Below are 21,204 nucleotides of genomic sequence, written 5' to 3'. Positions count from 1 at the left end.
GAAAATAGGGGAGAAGAAACTGAAGTTCTTGGCAGCACTGAGATTAAGAAATACATACTAAACCACACAAATGTTTTCATTTTGCATCGATTAATTTTATAGCCCTGAAAACATGTCATATCATTTTATAGATTATGCAGCTACTAGTATTGGATTAATAATGGTCACCTATAAATATCAGAGTAACTAATTAAACTGAGTAGAGGAGTGAGTATAAACATGTACATATATATATTTATAAATGTGGAGTAATAAAATATGTACTGAAAATACAGCATTGATTTACAAGTAGAATTTTGATAAAGCACCATAAAATATAGTTTTACTTTACAATCAAGAACACTTTTCACTCTTTTTTTATTATTAGTTTCTGCTTTATAATAAAGTGAATCATTCATATATATATATCTGTTCCCACATTCCTTCCCTCTTGCGTCTCCCTCCCTCCCACCCTCCCTATCCCACCCCTCCAGGTGGTCACAAAGCACCGAGCTGATCTCCCTGTGCTATGCAGCTGCTTCCCACTATCTATCTACCTTATGTTTGGTACTGTATATATGTCCATGCCTCTCTCTCGCTTTGTCACATCTTACCCTTCCCCCTCCCCATATCCTCAAGTCCATTCTCAAGTAGGTCGGTGTCTTTATTCCTGTTTTACCCCTAGGTTCTTCATGACAATTTTTTTTTCTTAAATTCCATATATATGTGTTAGCATACGGTATTTGTCTTTCTCTTTCTGACTTACTTCACTCTGTATGACAGACTCCAGTTCTATCCACCTCATTACAAATAGCTCAGTTTCGTTTCTTTTTATGGCTGAGTAATATTCCATTGTATATATGTGACACATCTTCTTTATCCATTCATCCGATAATGGACACTTAGGTTGTTTCCATCTCCGGGCTATTGTGAATACAGCTACAATGAACATTTTGGTACATGTCTCTTTTTGAATTATGGTTTTCCAGGGTTTATACCTAGTAGTGGGATTGCTGGGTCATATGGTAGTTCTATTTGTAGTTTTTTAAGGAACCTCTATATTGTTCTCCACAGTGACCGTACCAATTCACATTCCCACCAGCAGTGCAAGAGTGCTCCCTTTTCTCCACACCCTCTCCAGCATTTATTGTTTCTAGATTTCTTGATGATGGCCATTCCGACTGGTGTGAGATGATATCTCATTGTAGTTTTGATTTGCATTTCTCTAATGATTAATGATGTTGAGCATTCTTTCATGTGTTTGTTGGCAGTCTGTATATCTTCTTTGGAGAAATGCCTATTTAAGTCTTCTGCCCATTTTTGGATTGGGTTGTTCGTTTTTTTGCTATTGAGCTGCATGAGCTGCTTATAAATTTTGGAGATTAATCCTTTGTCAGTTGCTTCATTTGCAAATATTTTCTCCCATTCTGAGGGTTGTCTTTTGGTTTTGTTTATGGTTTCCTTTGCTGTGCAAAAACTTTGAAGTTTCATTAGGTCCCATTTGTTTATCTGTGTTTTTATTTCCATTTCTCTAGGAGGTGGGTCCAAAAGGATCTTGCTGTGATTTATGTCATAGAGTGTTCTGCCTATGTTTTCCTCTAAGAGTTTGATAGTTTCTGGCCTTACATTTAGGTCTTTAATCCATTTTGAGCTTATTTTTGTGTATGGTGTTAGGGAATGATCTAATCTCATACTTTTACATGTCCCTGTCCAGCTTTCCCAGCACCACTTATTGAAGAGGTTGTCCTTTCTCCACTGTACATTCCTGCCTCCTTTATCAAAGATAAGTTGACCATATGTGAGTGGGTTTATCTCTGGGCTTTCTATCCTGTTCCATTGATCTATCTTTCTGTTTTTGTGCCAGTACAACACTGTCTTGATAACTGTAGCTCTGTAGTATAGTCTGAAGTCAAGGAGCCTGATTCCTCCAGCTCCGTTTTTCGTTCTGAAGATTGCTTTGTCTATTCGGGGTCTTTTGTTTTTCCAAACAAATTTTGAAATTTTTTGTTCTAGTTCTGTGAAAAATGCCAGTGGTAGTTTGATAGGGATTGCATTGAATCTGTAGATTGCTTTGGGTAATAGAATCATTTTCACAATATTGATTCTTCCAATCCAGGAACATGGTATGTCTCTCCATCTATTTGTATCATCTTTAATTTCTTTCATCAGTGTCTTATAAATTTCTGTATACAGGTCTGTTGTCTCCTTAGGTAGGTTTATTCCTAGATATTTTATTCTTTTTGTTGCAATGGTAAATGGGAGTGTTTCCTTGATTTCACTTTCAGATTTTTCATCATTAGTGTACAGGAATGCCAGACATTTCTGTGCATTAATTTGTTATCCTGCTACATTACCAAATTCATTGATTAGTTCTAGTATTTTTCTGGTAGCATCTTTAGGATTCTCTATGTATAGTATCATTTCATCTGCAAATAGTGACAGCTTTACTTCTTCTTTTCCAATTTGGATGCTTTTTATTTCCTTTTCTTCTCTGATTGCTGTGGCTAAAACTTACAAAACTAAGTTGAATAAGAGTGGTGAGAGTGGGCAGCCTTGTCTTGTTCCTGATCTTAGTGGAAATGGTTTCAGTTTTTCACCATTGAGGACGGTGTTGGCTGTGAGTTTGTCATATATGGCCTTTATTATGTTGAGGGAACTTCCCTCTATGCCTACTTTCTGCAGGGTTTTTATCATAAATGGGTGTTGAATTTTGTCGAACGTTTTCTCTGCATCTATTGAGATGATCGTATGGTTTTTCTTTTTCAGTTTGTTAAAATGGTGTATCACATTGATTGATTTGCATATATTGAAGAATCCTTGCATTCTTGAAATAAACCCCAGTTGATCATGGTGTATGATCCTTTTAATGTGCTGTTGGATTCTGTTTGCTAGTATTTTGTTGAGGATTTTTGCATCTATGTTCATCAGTGATATTGGCCTGAAGTTTTATTTCTTTGTGACATACTTGCCTGGTTTTGGTATCAAGGTGATGGTGGCCTCGTAGAATGAGTTTGGGAGTGTTCCTCCCTCTGTTATATTTCAGAAGAGTTTGAGAAGGACAGCTGTTAGCTCTTCTCTAAATGCTTGATAGAATTCGCCTGTGAAGCCATCTGGTCCTGGGCTTTTGTTTGTTTGAAGATTCTTAATCACAGTTTCAATTTCAGTGCTTGTGATTGGTCTATTCATATTTTCTATTTCTTCCTGATTCAGTCTTGACAGGTTGTGCATTTCTAAGAATTTGTCCATTTCTTCCAGGTTGTCCATTTTATTGGCATAGAGTTGTTTGTAGTAATCTCTCATGATCTTTTGTATTTCTGCAGTGTCAGTTGTTACTTCTCCTTTTTCATTTCTAATTCTATTGATTTGAGTCTTCTCCCTTTTTTTCTTGATGTGTCTGGTTAACGGTGTATCAATTTTCTTTATCTTCTCAAAGAACAAGCTTTTGGATTTATTGATCATTGCTATTGTTTCCTTCATTTCTTTTTCATTTATTTCTGACATGATCTTTATGATTTCTTTCCTTCTGCTAATTTTGGTTTTTTTTTGTTGTTGTTGTTGTTCTTCTTCTTTCTCTAGTTGATTTAGGTGCAGAGTCATGTTGTTTACTCGAGATGTTTCCTGTTTCTTAAGGTGAGATTGTATTGCTATAAACTTCCCTCTTAGAACTGCTTTTGCTGCATCCCATAAGTTTTGGGTTGTCGTGTCTCCACTGTCATTTGTTTCTAGGTATTTTTTTATTTCCTCTTTGATTTCTTCAGTGATCAGTTTGTTATGAAGTAGTGTATTGTTTAGCCTCCATGTGTTTGTATTTTTTACAGATCTTTTCCTGTAATTGATGTCTAGTCTCATAGCATTGTGGTCGGAAAAGATACTTGATACAATTTCAATTTTCTTAAATTTACCAAGTCTTGATTTGTGACCCAAGATATGATCTATCCTGGAGAATGTTCCATGAGCACTTGAGAAAAATGTGTATTCTGTTATTTTTGGATGGAATGTCCTATAAATATCAATTAAGTCCATCTTGTTTAATGTATCATTTAAAGCTTGTGTTTCCTTATTTATTTTCATTTTGGATGATCTGTCCATTGGTGAAAGTGGGGTGTTGAAGTCCCCTACTATGAGTGTGTTATTGTTGATTTCCCCTTTTATGGCTGTTAGTAGTTGCCTTATATATTGATGTGCTCCTATGTTGGGTACATAAATATTTACAATTGTTATATCTTCTTCTTGGGCCGATCCCCTGATCATTATGTAGTGTCCTTCTTTTTCTCTTCTAATAGTATTTATTTTAAAGTCTATTTTGTCTGATATAAGAATTGCTACTCCAGCTTTCTTTTGATTTCCATTTGTGTGGAATATCTTTTTCCATCCCCTTACTTTCAATCTGTATGTGTCTCTAGGTCTGAAGTGGGTCTCTTGTAGACAGCATATAGATGGGTCTTGTTTTTGTATCCATTCAGCCAATCTGTGTCTTTTGGTGGGAGCATTTAGTCCATTTACATTTAAGGTAATTATAGATATGTATGTTCCTATTCCCATCTCCTTAATTGTTTTGGGTTCGTTATTGTAGGTATTTTCATTCTGTTGTGTTTCTTTCCTAGAGAAGTTCCTTTAGCATTTGTTGTAAATCTTGTTTGCTGGTGTTGAACTCTCTCAGCTTTTGCTTGTCTGTAAACCTTTTAATTTTTCAATCGAATCTGAATGAGATCCTTGCTGGGTAGAGTAAACTTGGTTGCAGGTTTTTCTCCTTCATCACTTTAATTATGTCCTGCCACTCCCTTCTGGCTTGTAGCATTTCTTCTGAGAGATCAGCTGTTAACCTGATGGGGATTCCCTTGTGTGTTATTTGTTGTTTTTCCCTTGCTGCTTTTAATATGATTTCTTTGTGTCTAATTTTTGACAATTTGATTAATATGTGTCTTGGTGTATTTCTCCTTGGATTTATTCTGTATGGGACTCTCTGTGCCTCCTGGACTTGATTAACTATTTCCTTTCCCATATTAGGGAAGTTTTCAACTATAATCTCTTCAAATATTTTCTCAGTCCCTTTCTTTTTCTCTTCTTCTTCTGGAACCCCAATAATTTGAATGTTGGTGCATTTAATGTTGTCCCAGAGGTCTCTGAGACTGTCCTCTGTTCTTTTCATTCTTTTTTCTTTATTCTGCTCTGCAGCAGTTATTTCCACTGTTTAATCTTCCACATCACTTATCTGTTCTTCTGCCTCAGTTATTCTGTTATTGATACCATCTAGAGTATTTTTCATTTCATTTATTGTGTTTTTAATTGATGCTTGATTCATCTTTAGTTCTTCTAGGTCCTTGTTAACTGTTTCTTGCATTTTGTCTATTTTCTTTCCAAGATTTTGGATCATTTTTACTATCATTATTCTGAATTATTTTTCAGGTAGACTGCGTATTTCCTCTTCATTTGTTAGGTCTAGTGGGTTTTTATCTTGCTCCTTCACCTGCTGTTTGTTTTTCTGTCTTCTCATTTTGCTTATCTTACTGTGTTTGGGGTCTCCTTTTTGTAGGCTGAAGATTTGTAGTTCCCTTTTTTTTTGGTGTCTGTCCCCAGTGGCTAAGGTTGTTTCAGTGGGTTATGTAGACTTCCTGGTGGAGGGGACTAGTGCCTGTGTTCTGGTGGATGAGGTTCAATCTTGTCTTTCTGGTGGACAGGCCCACGTCTGGTGGTGTGTTTTGGGGTGTCTGTGGCCTTATTATATTTTTAGGCAGCCTCTCTGCTAATGGGTGGCTTTGTGTTCCTGTCTTGCTAGTTGCTTGGCATAGGGTGACCAGCACTGTAGCTTGCTGGTCGTTGAGTGAAGCTGGGTGCTGGTGTTGAGATGGAGATCTCTGGGAGATTTTTGCCACTTGATATTATGTGGAGCTTGGAGGTCTCTTGTGGACCGCTGTCCTGAAGTTGACTCTCCCCCTTCAGAGGCACAGCACTGACTCCTGTCTGCAGCACCAAGAGCCTTTCATCTACCCGGCTCAGAATAAAAGGGAGAAAAAGTAGAAATAAAGAATTAGTAGAAGAAAGAAAGAGAGAAAGAAAGAAAGAGAGAGGGAAAGATAGGAAGGAAGGAAGGAGGGAAGCTAGGAAGGAAGGAAGAAAGAAAGGAGGGGGGGAGGGAGGGAGGAAGGAAGGAAGGAAAGAAAGAAGGAAAGAAAGAAAGAAAGAAAGAAAGAAAGAAAGAAAGAAAGAAAGATAGACAGGAGGGAGGGAGGGAGGGAGGGAGGAAGGAAAGAAATAAAGAAAGGAGGGGAGGAGGGAGGGAGGGAGGAAGGGAAAGTAGGCAAAAGAGAAAGAGAGAAGATAAAGTAAAATATAATAAAGTATGATAAAATATAGTAATGTTATTTTAATAAAAATGTAAGTATTAAAAAAAAAACGGACATATAGAACCCTGGGACAAATGGTGGAAGCAAAGCTATACAGAGAAAATCTCACACAGAAGCATACACATACACATTCACAAAAAGAGAACAAGGGGAAAAAAATCGTAAATCTTGCTCTCAAAGTCCACCTCCTGAATTTGGGATAATTCCTTGTAAACAGAGTAAAAGGGGAAAAAATCTTAAATCTTGTTCTAAAAGTCCTCCTCCTCAATTTGGGATGATTCGTTGTCTATTCATGTATTCCACAGATGCAGGGTACATCAAGTTGACTGTGGAGTTTTAATCCATGCTTCTGAGGCTGCACAGAGAGATTGCCCTGTATCTTCTTTGTTCTCACAGCTCCGGGGTCTCAGGTTTTGATTTGGCCCCGCCTCTCCATGTAGGTCACTGCAGGGCATCTGTTCTTCGCTCAGACAGGACGGGTTTAAAGGAGCCGCTGATTCGGGGGCTCTGGCTCACTGAGGCCGAGGGGAGGGAGGGGCACGGAGTGTGGGGTGAGCCTGCGGCAGCAGAGGCTGGTGTGAAGTTGCACCAGCCCGAGGTGCGCCGTGCATTCTCCCAGGGAAGCCATCCCTGGATCCCGGGACCTCGGCAGTGGCGGGCTGCACAGGCTCTCCAGAAAGGGGGCATGGACAGTGACCTGCGCTCGCACACAGGTCTCTTGGTGGCAGCAGCAGCAGCCCCAGCGTCCCATGCCCGTCTCCAGGGTCCGCTCCTTTAGCCACGGTTCACAGCTGTCTCTGGAGCTCCTTTAAGTAATGCTCTTAATCCCCTCTCCTTGCACACCAGGAAACAAAGAGGGAAGAAAAAGTCTCTTGCCTCTTCGGCAGCTCCAGTCTTTTTCCCGGACTCCCTCCCGGCTAGCCGTGGTGCACTAACCCCTTCAGGCTCTCTTCCCGCCGCCAGTCTCAGTCCTCTCCCTGTGCTCCGACTGAAACCCGATACACGAGCCTCAGCCTCCAGCCCCGCCCACCCCGGCAGCGGAGCAGACAAGCCTCTCGGGCTGGTGAGTGCCTGAGGTCACTGATCCTCTCTGCGGGAATCTCTCTGCTTTGCCCTCCGCACCCCTGTTGCTGAGCTCTCCTCTGCTACTCCGAAGCTTTCCCCCTCCACCACCCGCCATCTCCGCCCACGAAGGGGAGCTTCTAGTGTGTGGAAACCTTTCCTTCTTCACGGCTCCCTCCCGCTGGTGCAGGTCCCATCCCTATCCTTTTGTCTCTGTTTATTCTTTTTTCTTTTGCCCTACCCAGGTATGTGTGGAGTTTCTTGCCTTTTGGGGGGCCTGAGGTCTTCTGTCAGCGTTCAGTAGGTGTTCTGTAGGAGTTGTTCCACGTGTAGATGAATTTCTGATGTATCTGTGGGGAGGAAGGTGATCTCCGCATCTTACTCTTGCACCATCTTCCCCCCGGGCCACTTTTCACTCTTAACACTTTTGCTCTTCCCAGTAGCTTGCCTCTGAGACTTAAATATTTCTTTATACATTTCTTATTTATGCACTAAAATCAAATTAACATCTCGTAGACATATTTCATTTTAAGTGAAAATTTTTATATGTATTGAAAAGGTATAAAGTTCATTAAATAATCATCGTGGTGGATGATTGAGCCTGAAGTGATTCAGGTAAGATTCATGGAAAAAAATAAATAAATTTTGTCCTCAAATTATTACAACAAATGTTATTTCTAGGATAAGGTGTCTTTGGTCTTAGCTCGTACTTGAAAGGGCAAAAGAATGTTACTGTTTCAAGGCTACTGTCAAAGAAAAGAACAACACTTTTCCAAAATGTGACTGAATTTTTTTGTAATAATCTTGGGAAAATGTCAACACAAATATAATCTGTAATATTTTCTGACTAAGAGGCATCTCATTCTATGTATCTAGTATTTTTTTTTCTTTTTGTTTGTTTGTTTTCAGCTGAAGAATTTAATGCATAATATCCTGGAAAGATAGTTGGCTTCAGTTACTGAACTAATTCTACTACCAGCTCTGAGTTTACCATGTAGTTTTAAATAGATTACAAAGCTTATCTGAGCTTGTCTCTATTTCTCAAGGAGTGATTAGTAGGCTTCCTACTACTCAAAAATTCCTTTATTCTTAGTCTATAGAAATGTTGATATCTAGTTGTGCTATGGATCACTCCTAGCATACTAAAAGGCAGTTTGGAGTCAGTTGTGCATTTAATGTCTTGAACACTTTAAATTTCTTCTCTTCCCATGTTGTTTTGGTAGAATTGTTTCCTACAGCAAACCACTCACTCCCTGGTCTTGGCACTCCTGGTCAGAATTTTGTGCACTTTGTAACGTATTTGCTCATGGTAGCCCAGTTTTCCTAGTAACTTTGTTAATGTGCTATGAACGATTGACAATTTGAGTATGTAGTGTATATGATATTAAATTGTGAATTAGTGGGACTTATGCTGTAACAACATAACAATATTTAAAGATATTGGTACTTGATATCCTGTTAAGGAAAATTTGCCTCCAAATTTTAAGCTGGAAAGTTACTGAAATAACTGTTCAGAAAAGAATCACAACTACATGATCTTTTAGGTTTTTGGTATATATGTTAAGAATAGTGTACAAATTGAAATGTTTGTGTACTAATCCTCAAAACAACCAATAAAATCTCAATTATGAAAAAAACCCCAAAAAAACCTCTGGAGGAATGTCTGGTAACACATGAGAGGTGAGAACACATCAAGATATGTTATTAGGTTTTCCATTTCAATAGATCTATGCATTTCACAACAATCATACATTGTACTCAATTCCACAGTATTAGAGTTGTGAGAAAGATAAATGAATAAATTTTAATTAAAATGGATTCTCAAAAAAATGGATTCTCCTCTGTGTGTAACCAGCTATGACACTGGTGGAGCCGCTAAACCACATTTCATCCATCTCTTTTAAAAACAAACAAATAAACAAGCTCTGTTTAATTGAAAATGGTTTCACACAGGGCAAATAAAAGAGTGCATGTGAAAATATCCTGAAAAAGTATAAAGCACAATAAAAATTCAAGAAATTGTTATGAAATTGTAACATTACATTTTCTTGGTCAATGTTCCCAAAGGATAATGATTAGGATTCATACATCAGTGTCACCAATTGTGTATGATGCCAACATATGAGGTTGTTCCTATACCTATTTACAAATATCAAGATGTTTGGAGTTACTCAGGCACATTATTGATTTTTTAACAAAATAATCTGGATATGTTGATAATATTGGTAATCTTAGTCAACGTCAAGCCTGTACTTTATCCCTTAATGTGGTTCGATGTTTTCAAGTGTCAACACATTCACTGAATTACACACACATATTTAATGAAAATATTATGATCCCATAAATATCACAAGTCAGACTAGCACCTTCTTCTCTTAGCCCCTTTTTTTCAAATCAAGGATGGTGAAGCACACCAGTTGATCTAACATATATACCAAGTGTGATATGGTAGAGTCTGGGGGTGAGCCAATTCATGGCATAGCATGTGGCTCTTGGTTTAATGGCCTCCAGCCTGAATAGATTTCTTGATCTGGATCACTGCAGATAGCATGAAAAGTCCCTTTGTTGATTTTTAGTTTTTCTTGGCTTTCAGTAGCACATGAGAGGGATAAAATTTGGCACTCTCTATCTAAGCTGTCATTTGGAAATTTCAGATTTGGATTCTCTTCCCAGCAGTTAGATTTCTTAATTCAAACCATACTATATTCCCTGTGCACTGATGCTGTATCCTCCTGCAGAGAAGGAAAAAGTGACTCCAAAAAGTTACCTGGCTCGCCATGTCACCCCAAAGCATTGATGTTATTAATGGGCTTTTCAATGACAGTGTTATAGAGTGTTTCAAAGTGCCAATGAATCCTATTAACATTCTATGGCCAAAAATTGTACTGGTCTATTTTATTTTAATCAAAATTAGTTATTAAAATATTTCAGACATAACTTCTCTCTTGCCACTAAATTTCCACAATATGTAGGACTGTTTACCAGAAAATCATTAAAGTTATAAAGAACATGGCTCTCTGTTCCCTGACCTGCAAAGTGTATATTCTTGACACTTTTGCTAGTGATTAATATTGAGAAAGTACTATGCTATAATAACAATAACACAACAAACATTTTTTTAAAAACTCTCATAATTTTAGTGAAGAAAGTGTCTATACCACTAAATTCTTCTTTTGTAAAGAACACCTTCTAGTATCACAAAATCACAATGGTGTACAAGTATGTGCCCTCCACATTTTATTTCAATTAATGTATAATACACCTACAGAAAAATGTACAGATCATAAACACACAGCCAAAATAACATTTTTAATGTGAACATCTCCATAAAGCCCAGCAGTACGGTAAGATACATACATACATATAATCTTTATCCATTCATCCATCAATGAACTCTTAATTAGTTTCCGTATTCTGGTTATTGTAAGCAATGTTGCAATAAACATTGGGGTGCATATATCTTTTTAATTTAGTGTTTTTGTTTTCTTTGGATAAATACTCAGAAGTGGAATTTCTGGATCATATGGTAGTTCTATTTTTACTTTTTGAGGTATCTCTATACTATTTTTTATAGTGACTGCATCAATTTACATAACCACCGACAGTTCACAAGTGTGGAGACATTTTTGCCAACCCTTGTTATTTCTAGTCTTTTTTGATAACAACCATTCTAACAAGTGTGAGATCCATTATTTCTATTAAAATATCAGCTCTCATTACTATTGCTTCCATGAAGATAGAGAAAACATATTTTCCCATTCTCCTCACAATAAAAACTAAAACCCATGGGCATTAAATGTAACACAGACATAAGCTTCTGAAGTGTAGAGAAAAGAAACCAAAGTGACTAAACACCTCAGTAGTCAAGGAATGTCATGGTGGTGAGTTCTTTGGGATTGCTTTATGTCTTATAGATCTTAGTCTTAGAGCAGACGAAGGTGGCAAGCTGGAAATGCCAAAAGGTACAGGTAACATATATCCCTCAAAAATCCTTTTCTCTCTAAATGAATGACAGGAAAGAGGCAACCTAACAAAACATAAAACTTTCATATAATAGCCACTGTACAAGTAAAACACCATGGAAAAAAAGTGTGGCTCCCACCTCCACCCATATCAGCCAAAGCTATGTAGGGGGGTCTGGACTTCTACCCTTCCTGTCTATAACAAAATCCACCAACACCACCATTGAGAGTGGTGTCAGAGAGGTCAAGTCAGAAGCCAGGATTTTCACCATTGCCTAGTGGTAACAAGGTCAAACACCTCATCTCACCATGCTATCAAGTCAACCAAAATGGGAGCATTGGCAAGGCACTCCTACTCATCCCATCAGGAACAATCAGTGAAGGTATAGTGGAAAGCTGTAACCTCTACTCTGAACCAGCAGTATCAAACAGCCTTCCCCCTTAAGTGTCAATGGAGGCCAAGGGGTAGACTGGAATTCTCTTTACACCTGGCAGTAGCATGGTAGTGCCCCTCTTTTGCCCCACCACAATAATATCAGGAAGTCCAGCTAAAATGGAGAACATAATAAGATCCAGAGTCTCATAATATTCAAAATGTCCAGATTTAAATAAAAATATTTCTCGCTATACTAAGAAACAGGAAGATCTCAAACTGAAGAAAGAAGATCTCAAACTGAAAGAAAAATGATAGTTAATATATGCCAATATTGAAAAGACAAAGATATCTGAACTATCTGACAAAGATTTTAAAGTAACCAAACAAAAATGTGTTAATGCACAATTACAAACACACTTGAAACAAATGAAGCAATAGAAAGTCTCAGCAAACAAGTAGGAAGTCTCAGCAAACAAATAGAAAGTCTCAGCAAATATCGATAAAAAAGAAGATATAAAAATAGAAGTGTTAGGGCTTCCCTGGTGGCACAGTGGTTGAGAGTCCGCCTGCTGATGCAGGGGACACGGGTTCGTGCCCCGGTCTGGGAAGATCCCACATGCCGCGGAGCGGCTGAGCCCGTGAGCCATGGCCACTGAGCCTGTGCGTCCGGAGCCTGTGCTCCGCAACGGGAGAGGCCACAACAGTGAGAGGCCCATGTATTGAAAAAAAAAAAAAAAAAAAAAGAAGTGTTAGAATGAAAAAAGTCCAAGCAAAATATATTTTTTAAGTCAACAAATGGCTCTACAGCAGCATCAAGGCTACAGAAGAAATGCAATGAACTTGAAGATAAAACAATAGAAATTACTCAATCTGAACAACAGAGATAAAATAGCCTGAAAAAATTTAACAGTAACTCAGATACCAATAGGACTAGAACAAAAGATCCAACATTTTTGTCATCAGAGAGCCAGAAGAAGAGAAATAATAACTGAAAAGAAAACTTCCCAAATTTGGCAAAAGACATAAACCTACAGATTCAAGAAGCTAAGCAAACCACAGACAGCATATATCACCAAAAATTCACATGAAGAAACATTATAGTCAAACTTGGAAAACTAAAAAAGTAAAAAAATAAAAACAAAAAAATGAAGGCAGTGAGAGAGAAAAAGACATTTTATCTATAGAGGAAAAATCAATTTAAAATTACAGTGGATTTCTCATCAGAAACCAAGCAGGCCAGAGAAAAATGGCACAACTCTTTTCAAGTGCTGAAAGAAAACCTGTCAACCCATAATCCAATATGCCATGAGAATATCCTTCAGGAATGATGGAGGAAATCATGATATTCTTAGAAGAAGGAAAAATAAGAGATTTGTCACAAACAGGTGCACTTATAAAAAATGGCTAAAGAAAGATTTTTAAACATAAAGGAAGTTATGAAAGAAAGAATCTTGAAATACCTGGAGCGAAGGAAGAGCATATAAGCAAAAATATGGGTAAATGCAATAGACTTTCTTCTCTTCTCAGTTTTTCTAAATTATATGTAAGAAAAGTAATAAAACTGATAAGGTTCTAAATGTATGTAGAGGAAATAGTTAAGACAATTATATTATTAACAGGTGAGGGTATAGGGATACAAAATACAGTAAGGTGTCAATACTTTACTTGATCTGCTAAAATAATGAAACCCATAGAACTCTCCTGCACTGTTGGTGGGAATGTAAATTGGTACAGCCATTATGGAGAACAGTATGGAGGTTCCTTAAGAAACTAAAAATAGAGCTACCATATGATCCAGCAATCCCACTCCTGGGCATATATCTGGAGATAATTATGGTTCAAAAGGATACATGCACCTTAATATTCACTGCCGTGCTGTCTGTTTACAATAGCCAAGACATGGGAGCAGCCTAAATGTCCATCAACAGATGAATGAATAAAGAAGATGTGGTACATATATACAATGGAATATTACTTAGCCATTAAAAATAATGAAATAATGCCATTTGCAGCAACATGGATGGACCTGGAGATGAGATTATCATACTAAGTGAAGTAAGTCATATAGGGAAAGACAAATATCATATGATATTGCATATATGCAGAATCTAAAAAAAAAAAAGAATGATACAAATGAACTTACTTACAAAACAGAAACAGACTCACAGACTTTGAAAATGAACTTATGGTTTACCAGGGAGACGTGCGAGGGAGTGGAACAGATTGTGAGTTTGGGGTTGACATGTATACACTGCTATATTTAAAAGAGATACCCAACAAGGACCTACTGTATAGCACAGGGAATGCTGTTCAATATTCTTTAATAACCTAAATGGGAAAATAATTTGAAAAAGAATAGATACATGTATATGTATAACTGAATCACTTTGCTGAACACCTGAGACTAACACAACATTGTTAATCAACTATGCTTCAATATAAAATAAAAGTTAAAAGAAAAAAAATGACATCCATAGACTATATACGTATAATACCTAGAACAATCACCAAGTGAAATTTATATAAAGTGCAATTGTGTTCCCCTCAAAACTATATGTTGGCATTCTAATTCCGAGTACCTCAAAATGTGACCTAATAAGGTGAAAGGGTCTTTACAGAAGCAATAAAATTAAAACATGGTTTTTACTTTGAGCCCTAATTGAATGTGACTGGTATCCTTATAAAAGGGAGAAATTTGGTCACAGACACACTTAAAGGGGAGATAATGTGAAGAAACACAGGTTAAAGATGACCATCTACAAGCCAAAAAAAGAGTCCTGAAACAGATTTTTCCCTCACAGCCCTCCAAAAGAACCAATTCTCCCTACACCTTGATTTTGGCCTTCTACCCTTCAGAACAATGACACAATAAATTTCTATTTTTATTAAATTTCCCAGCTTGTGGTCCTTTATTATGGCAACCATAGCAAGTATACTAAAAATCACTAACAAAATTAAAAGAAAATTCTAAAAAGATATTAAGTTAATATAATCCATTATGTTAGCAAGTTAAAAAAGAAAAAGAAACCTCACATAATCCTGTAATTTTTGCAGAAGAGAATTTGACAAAATTTATCATTCATGATAAAAACTCTGTATTGTTTCTTCTATTCAACATAGTACTGGAAATCCCAGCCAGAACAATTAGACAAGACAAAGAAAAAAAAAAAAAGCATCAAAATCAAATAAGATGTGAAATTTTATTTATGTTTGCTGATGATATGACCTTGTGAGTAGAAAACCCTAAAGACCAAAAAAAAAAAAAAAAATCCTGTTAGGATTCAGTAAAGTTGAAAGACACAAAATCAACATACAAAAATCAATCTTGTTTATATACATAACAGTGAACTACCCAAAAAGGAAATTAAGAAAACAATCTCATTTATAATAATATCAAAAAGAGTAAAGTACTTAGGAACAAATTTAAGGAAAAAGGTAAAAGACTTGTACACTGAAAACTACATAACATTGATCAAAAAACGTAAAGGAGACACAAATAAAGAAAAAGACACCCTGTGTTTATGAATTGGAAAAATTAGTATTATCAAAATGTCCATACTACCCAAGGCAATCTACAGATTCAATGTGATTTCTGTCAAAATCCCACTGGCAATTTTAAATAGAAGTAAAAAAAATACTATCCTAAAATACATATAGTACCACTAAAGACTCCAAACAGCCAAAACAGTCTTGAGAAAGAACAAAGCTGGAGGCATCACACTTCTTGCTTTCAAAATACATTACAAACTATAGTGTTTTAAAAAGTATGGTACTGACATAAAGACAGACACATAGACCAATGGAAAAGAATAGAAAGCCCAGAAATAAACTTATGCATATATGTTTACATGATCTTCAACAAGGATGCCAAGAATACATAATGGGGGAAAGACTGGTCTCTTCAACAAACAGTGTTGAGAAAACTGGATATCCCCATGTAAAACAATAAAATTGGATTCTTATTTTATGCCATACACAAAAATCAATGCAAAATGGTTTAAAAATCTAAACATAAGACCTGACTCTATAGAGCTCCTAGAGGAAACCATAGGGTAAAAGTTTCGTGACATTGGTCTAGGCAATGATTTCTATTGAATATGACACCAAAAGCACAATCAACAAAAGCAAAACAAGATGCATGGAACTACATAAAAATAAGAACCTTCTGTACAGCAAATAAAGCAATCAACAGAGAAAAAGCATACTTCTTTTTTCTAATCAGATTATTATTTTCTTTCATGCTTAATGTTAGGAATATATGTTTCTTTAGTTTCTTTATAGAATATGTTTACACAATTAATGCCATTTACCTCAGTTCTCACATTATTTAAAAAAGATACTTATTCACTTTTTCTTCATGTAAGAAGGAAATTCTTAGGGGTTACAGAGTAACATATCCATGTGTCTTAATTTGGGATCCCAAGGAGCAGAGCTTGAGGCTGGGATTCCTGTGTATATGATTTATTCAGGTGGAGTCCTTAAGCGCAGCTCTTATAGGAACAAAAGAAGCTGGACAGGAAGGGAAAATAATTTACACATGAATGTAGTGTTAGTTGAAATTGGCTTTGTGCCTGATTGTCCAGGGAGTTTTGGAGCATAAAACCTAAGGCAGAGTTTGTCCTGTTTTGAGGAAGAGGGAGAGGTTTTATGTTCCCCATGAGATAAATTAAATAGCCCAAAAGAAATGCATTGGAGAAAGTTGCAGATGTCAATCAATGAGCCATTAGCCAAAGCACCTATGGTTGCTAGGGCATGGGAACCACATCTAACTAATAAAAGTAATCCCAGAGAGTTTGAGGAGACACCAACAATGTCTGCCAAAACAAAACAATATGACATGTATGAGCTTGTCATGTTTCGATATAATCCCTGCATATCTAAGCTAAATCTAAGGGGCAAGAAAACTATTTCTGTTAGATAATTTGCATATGAGACCTCAATTCAGGTTATTATAAAGATTGTAAAACTGTCATAATTTCTGGTGTCAGTTCACTTTTTTAAAAACTCATTATTTACAAAAGCAGGTGGGAAAGAAATAGGTAGTAACCCACCATTCTGAAGAATTATACACCCAGATAAAACTTACGCTTCTTGACCTTCAATACATAAAGCCTCAGGAGGCTCCATAAAAATTGTTCTACCCATTAGTTTTTCTCCACTAATGTGAAAGTATGTATTCCTCCCAAACAACTCTGTCAGATAATGAGGGACAAAATGGTAAAGGCTTCTTGTATTATTGTGAAACCACAAAGACTTGTTCCCAATAGAAGGCTTTTTCATGGGAAGATTCTCCTCAGGACTTCCCTAAGGAAAATCATGGAGTCTAAACACAGAACATATCCCTAGAATTGCAAACTCTCTCCCAAGGCAAAACTACCTCAAAAGACATTCCAAATGGATGGCCATTTAATTTCTGCTTAAATATGTACAAGTATAGAAATTATCTACCTTAAAAGGCAATGGCTTATAGAAAGTTGTACTTGTTGCAAACAGCTGCCTTTGGTATGGCCCTTTGAATCCCTTTCAAATGTTATTTCATTGCTAAAAAAAAAAAAAAAAAAAAAAAAAAAAAAAAAAAATCCATATGGCTCCTCATAGACATTCTACAGATCTGATTAGGCCTTAAACCTATAGCCTCAAATTAAACTACACTGGCTTACTATTAGTGTTAGGGTAAATTGTCACATTTTTTAACCTCTATGTGACTTGAGTCTTTCTTCTTTTCCCAGCCTCTCTCTCCTTTCCCTCTTGCTTTCTGTCTTCACTGACCTTTGTTCAGTTCCCTGGGGGGTGGCAGGCTCCTTTCCCAACTCAAGGACTGTACCCATGACACCCGTTCCATTTGTCTGGGTACCTGGCACCACCCCTACATCAAAACCTCCCGAGATCTACCCTCAATCACATTCTCCAGACTTTTCAGAATGTCTTAGTCTCCTCTCATTCCTAGCACCATGTAATATTCCTTTATAGCTTTTGTTACTGTTATCATTATACATTGAGTTAAACTGCTGTTGACTAATTTCTATCTCTCTCACTAAACCGTAAGTGCCATGAAAGCAAAACATTTAGACCTTTCTGGTCATTGATGCAAATAACTGAACCAGTGCTTTGAATCCTGAAACAGAGAAGGTACTACATAAGCATTTCTTGAATATGTGAAGGAGAGAGAGACAGACAGACATAGAAAGAGAGATTGAAAAAATTAAGACTCATACACTATTTGACTTGCCCCAAAGTTGAGAAACTGGGAACAAATCCAAGTTTTTCTGACTCCATATTCATCAAACTTTGATGTTCCTTTTTTCATGCTAAACTGAAACATGCCTCACTTCATTTCTTTCCTCCAGAGCAAGAAAAATCAAGATAACTATATAATATTTTCTTTTTCTAAGAATAGATATTCCTATTCCCCTCAACTATTTCTGATGAAATCCTAAAACCTTTACTTCATTCATTTATTTGTGTTTTGCTCTTTTTTATTTTTTAAGTGATTTAAACTCCAAATATAATTAAATCAGTGACAATAACATTTTAAAGATGTTTATATGTATTTTTTTTTTCTTCTTGTTTTCCTCTTTTGCTTTTCATTCAAGCAGGGGGCAGATTTTTATTCCTTCTTTCCCCAGGGAATATTTGTAACAACACGGAAAGTAGAAGTTGTCCACAGACAATTCCCTTCCCAGCATCTATTTTTCCCAAAACCTCAAGGCATTGAGGAGATTATACTGAATGTCTTGTAAAGAGCTAAAAAGTAGATGTTTGAAGAGGACAGAAGGAAGAAGTTTCCTAATCAAGAAAAATCCGTGTTACTCTGTCTCACCCTCTCCCTGCCTTTGTGCTAGAAGTAATATCAAGAATGATGCATTTACTTGGATTCAGCCTTGTCAATGTTTCCTAGGCTCCACGTGAGGCACAGAAGCTGGAAAACTAGCAGACCTGAAGGACCACTCACTGGGACAGTAAGATCTCTGTGGTAATTGAGACAGAAAGATGACTAAGGGCCGAAATGAACTCCTAGGTACCTCCTCACTATGTCAGGGCATTGAAGATTCACACTATCCCAAGAACTTCAGGAAACATAAATTTACCTTTCATGTCTCCAAGGCAGGTTGGAGGCTCAGAGTCAAAAAATTAAGCTAACTTAAGACCAGGAAGTAATGTGCAATATCCTGCATGCCTGGGCTCATTGACTGGCACTCATGATTTCAGTGTAGCTTATTCCCCAACAGAAGGGACCTGTTGACCTGAGGACTAAACTGACTTTTGTTTTTTACAAAGGTTATATTTAGTTCTTCTGTGGATACTTTCAAATGAGTAGAAATATGACAGAGGCATCAAGAACCACAGGATAGGTAAGCTAGACTCTGTTAGTTGGGTCCAAAGAAGCCAGTGGTGACACATACGTGCTTGCAATTAGACTTCAATATTGACAACCCATGTAGATGCCAGTTAAAGTTCAATTTTCCTTGAATAATCATATTTTATTCTTCCTGAAAACTAGGAAATGTAACAGTATTTGGTGAATTCTTGATCAGATATTGTCATCATTTATATGTAATATTTACAGAACATTTAATCTACATTTTGGCGTTAGAACTCAGAAAAAAATCTGTCTTCGTTAACATTAATAAAAAGGAAAGCCTAGCTTATAGAAAACAATAATATCTTTAGAATATCTATAACAATACCTAAAGTCCCAGGAATTCACATATTTTTATTGCTGCTGGCCACAAATACAACATTTCTTTTTCTACTAGGTGGTGGAAAAAAAGTTCCACTAATTCACTTTCTATTAACTTTTCTGTATTTCTTGGCTTTCAGAAAAGCAGTACTTTGTGATAGCTGGAGCTGACAAGCATATCTGTTTACTTTTCAACTCTAACATGCGCAAAGAAGATTTGAGAATTCAGATACTTTTTTTCTCTGACCTCAAGCAGGCTGTTCATTGCAGAAAACACTACTTGTCATTCCTAAAAAATGAACAAAGACAAATAAACAAAAAACACACATACAAAAACAATATGAATAAACAAACCGAAATTCTGGAAAAGCCGAACAAAGTTAGATTACTGAAGCAATCCATGGCTCTTTCGATATTTCTCAACCAAAGACTGTTTTCTCTGTCTTCAATGGATTTCCATTTAAATAATCGGCAATATCTTTCAAAAAGCAATTTCACATGAAGACACCTAAAATGTGGAAGGGACATGTGGCCTCATACACATGTAGTCATACCATCAGTGTTTAAGGGTTGGTCCTGGGGATACAACAGTGAATAAATTATAAAAAAACGTGTTTCCCCTATAGAACTCAGATTCTAGTTGCTGGGGCGGGAGCAGATGAAACATAAGACACATAATTAAAATATATAGTATTTTCACCAAGTACATTGGGGATTAGAACAAGAAAGAGAGTAGAGAGAAGGAGGTCAGGATTATTCTGTCATTGTAAATGTGGGAGTCACAAATGGCTTCACTGAGAAGAGGGTGTTTGAGTAAAGGTCCCAAGAAGGTTAGGGAATAAACCATGCAGACACCACGGGGAGAGGTGATCCAGGGCAGAAGGAACTGCAAGTGAAATGTCCTTGAGATAGAAACATTCAGATGTAGTAACAAGAAAGGAACAAAGTCTGTGTGGAAAGGGGAGAGTGAATGAACAATGTAGTCATAGAAGAAGAGTAAGTCAAAGACATAGTGGCTGAGGATGGGGCAATCATGTGGGGACCCATGGGCCATTTCACTGCTGGCTTTTACCCTAAGCGAGATAAACAGCTACTGGAAATCTCTGATTGGAAGTCACATGATCCAATTTAGTTTGTAAAAGCGTTACTATGGCTATTGTGTTGTGAAAAGACTATAGGAGGTTAAAGGTGGAGCATAGGTAGACGTTCAAGTCAAGGGGAGATAGAAGGCATTTACAACAATACACGGGAGGCAAATTGGTTGATTATAGTGCAGTGATTATAAAGAAAGTAATGAGAAGTGCTGGTATAAACTAGATGTATTCTGAAGGAAGGGTCAAGAGTTTTGCTGGTGGACTAGATGGAGAATGAGAAAGAAACTGATGAATTGAAGCATTCGTCTAAAAGCACTTGAAGGATGGGGTTGCCATGATTGTGTTTCAGGGGGTTGATACAGCCTAGAAACAAAAATTTTGTCAGTGATAGAAGGTATTTAAAATCATGAGAAAGAATGAAATAATCAAAACAGGGTTATAAACTGAATTGTGTTCTTCTAAAATTTATATGTTAAAGCCCTAATCCCAGTACTTCAAAGTGTACTTTGACTGTATTTAGAGAAAGGACCTTTACACAGGTGATGAGCTTAAAATGATGACTTTAGGGTAAGCTGTAATACAATCTGATTGGTGTCCTTATAAGAAAATGCTAGGAGACATAGAGAGACACCAAAAATGTGCAAGATTGTGGCTATCTGTAAGCCAAGGAAATGCCTCAGAGGAAACCAATTCTAACTGGCACCGT

The sequence above is a fragment of the Hyperoodon ampullatus genome (assembly GCF_949752795.1).
Source record: "Hyperoodon ampullatus genome assembly, chromosome: 3".
Taxonomy (NCBI): Eukaryota; Metazoa; Chordata; class Mammalia; order Artiodactyla; family Ziphiidae; genus Hyperoodon; species Hyperoodon ampullatus.
This window is presented reverse-complemented; position numbering follows the sequence as displayed.